The sequence below is a fragment of the Herpailurus yagouaroundi genome, unplaced genomic scaffold (assembly GCF_014898765.1).
Source record: "Herpailurus yagouaroundi ecotype Mexico unplaced genomic scaffold, PumYag 139, whole genome shotgun sequence".
Taxonomy (NCBI): domain Eukaryota; kingdom Metazoa; phylum Chordata; class Mammalia; order Carnivora; family Felidae; genus Herpailurus; species Herpailurus yagouaroundi.
The window spans coordinates 3,910,096-3,912,654 of record NW_024412394.1 but is presented as its reverse complement, the minus strand read 5'-3'; the positions used below and the strand labels follow the sequence as shown (position 1 = coordinate 3,912,654).

The window sequence follows — 2,559 nt, the reverse complement described above, 5'->3', positions numbered from 1 at the left end:
TCTCTGTCCCAAAAATAAATAAACGTTGAAAAAAAAATTAAAAAAAAACAAAAAACTTAAAAATAGGGGCGCCTGGGTGGCGCAGTTGGTTAAGCGTCCGACTTCAGCCAGGTCAAGATCTCCCGGTCCGTGAGTTCCAGCCCCGCGTCGGGCTCTGGGCTGATGGCTCGGAGCCTGGAGCCTGTTTCTGATTCTGTGTCTCCCTCTCTCTCTGCCCCTCCCCCGTTCATGCTCTGTCTCTCTCTGTCCCAAAAATAAATAAACGTTGAAAAAAAAATTAAAAAAAAAAAAAACAACTTAAAAAAAAAAAAAAAAATGAGCTGGTCGTTCTTGGCAGGAAGACCCAGCATGTGTACTCTGTGGAGCGGGGCCCGCCCCAAGCCCAGCCCAGAGAAAGCCCCCAGACAGGCCGATGTGGGTCATGCTGGGGAGGCCAGGAGAAAGAGGCATGACAAGAATCAGAGAGAAACATGGGTGCTGCGGGATGTAACTTCCAGGAAGACTGGGGTGTCACGCTGAGCCCAGGATGTGGGATTGGAAGCGGGGGCCAAAACACAGAGACGAGGGGGCTCGTCTGGGTGCACAGCACAGCACGTGGCCTGGGAGGGACCCACAGAAAGCCTGGTCCGCCCCACCCTCACCAGGATTCCCGTCTGGCAGGTGGGGAGACAGAAACTGGGCACCCAAACCACTGAAAGAATGACTCACAGAATACAAAGGTAGGTGCGGGCAAGGGAAATGCTGAAATTGGGCCAAGGGGCTCTCACGTAGCCCCACACGGGGGGGGGGGCTTCAACGACCTTGGGAGTATTTTAATTTATTGAGATTTAAAGTGTTTACACGGTTAGTGTGTATTTATTGTCTCCTCCACCGGCTTTTTATTTTGAAAAATTTCAAACCTACAGACAAATTGAAAGAATAGCATAGGATACTGCCCCCATCACACTCACCAATTGCTAACATTTTTGCCACATTTGCTTTATCTCTCCCTCTCTATCCATGTATTTTTTCCCTGAATCGTCTGAGTGCAAATTATAGTCCTCATGACACCGCACCCTCAAATATGTAGCTGGCATCTCCTAAAAACAAGGGCATTCTCCTGCCTATTCATAACGTCATGATCATACTTGGGAAATTTAGCATCGATACAATATTACTTTCTATAGATGGCTCGTGATCAAATTTCCCCGACGTTCCCCAGAACGACCTCTGTGGCTAGTTTTGTTTTTGCCATCCACAATCCAATTAAGGATCATACATTTCATTTTTTTTTTTTTTTTGGTCAGAATGTCGTCTTTCTTCCATGTGCCTTGAAGGCGGGTACATAGGTGTTGTTATTCTTTGTGCCTCTTTGCATTTCTTGACTATTTTTAATAATTTTTTTTTTAATTTTTTTTTCAACGTTTATTTATTTTTGGGACAGAGAGAGACAGAGCATGAACGGGGGAGGGGCAGAGAGAGAGGGAGACACAGAATCAGAAACAGGCTCCAGGCTCTGAGCCATCAGCCCAGAGCCTGACGCGGGTCTCGAACTCCCGGACCGCGAGATCGTGACCTGGCTGAAGTCGGACACTTAACCGACTGCGCCACCCAGGCGCCCCTTTAATAATTTTTGAGGAAGTACTTACAAAGTCGCAAGTGTGAATTGACCCGACCCTTCTTTACAGACGTGAGTCACCAAGAACAGTAGCTAATCCCCAGATCCTGTCCATTAGGTTCCGATACAACTTGTCACTTACATCTGAACACAGGTGTGTTCCCAGTCCTAGAGATTTCCTTTGTGTCCCAGTTGCCATTTAAATACATTTTGGGGACACCTCCCTGACTGGCCCCAACCTGCCAGGCTGGTCTCCTGTCCCCTGGAGGTCATTAAAGACTGAGGTTGTAAAGGGCTTCTCTGTTTGCAGAGTAAATGGAGGGGGTTGTGATGTCAACAGAGAACAGCTCAAGTACAGCAGGTGCTTAAAAAGCAAAGCAAAATTTATCTCTGATAACCCTGCCGGAGCTGGTAAGAGAGTGGACAGGTTCCTTCCTCAGTCAGCTGGTGGTTGCTCCTCTGAGTGAGCCCCTCCCGAACTGCTGAGGAAGGAAAGGAGGAGAAGGAGAGGGAAGGCACTGAACCTTCTTTGTTGGGTCCTCACTACCACCCTGGAGGTAGGTGTTACAATCCCCACGGTACGAGTGAGGAAACTGAGGCACGGTGAGGAACAGAACTGACCAGGGGCTAGAGCACCGAGGGCTTGCCAGGAGAGGAGGGGACAGTTAGCCAGGGTCGGTTAAGAAGACAGGAAAGACAGGCATGGGGCTGATGAGGTGGTGGGCACAAGGCCCGCGAGGGGCTGAGGGGTGTGGACGCCCCACCTGGAACGGGAACCCATTTCCCGGTGCTGGGTCTGGGCTCTCGGGAAATGGTGGTACAAACAGGAGCTGGCAGGGCCAGCTTTGGGGAGTGTCTTGAGCATCGTCTGGCCTCTCTGAGCCTCGTTTCCCCATCTGCAGAACGGGGATGACGAGCCCCTCGTTCACGGGTGGGCACCGGGAGGTCCAAACACTCACATC

General features: G+C 50.1%; 1 protein-coding gene across 3 annotated transcripts in view; it reads right to left on the bottom strand.

Moving 5' to 3' along the window:
* Positions 1–2,559, bottom strand: part of FGD2 (FYVE, RhoGEF and PH domain containing 2) — a 31,238-nt gene that overhangs the window by 8,890 nt on the left and 19,789 nt on the right. The gene's annotated exons all lie outside the window — the stretch shown is intronic.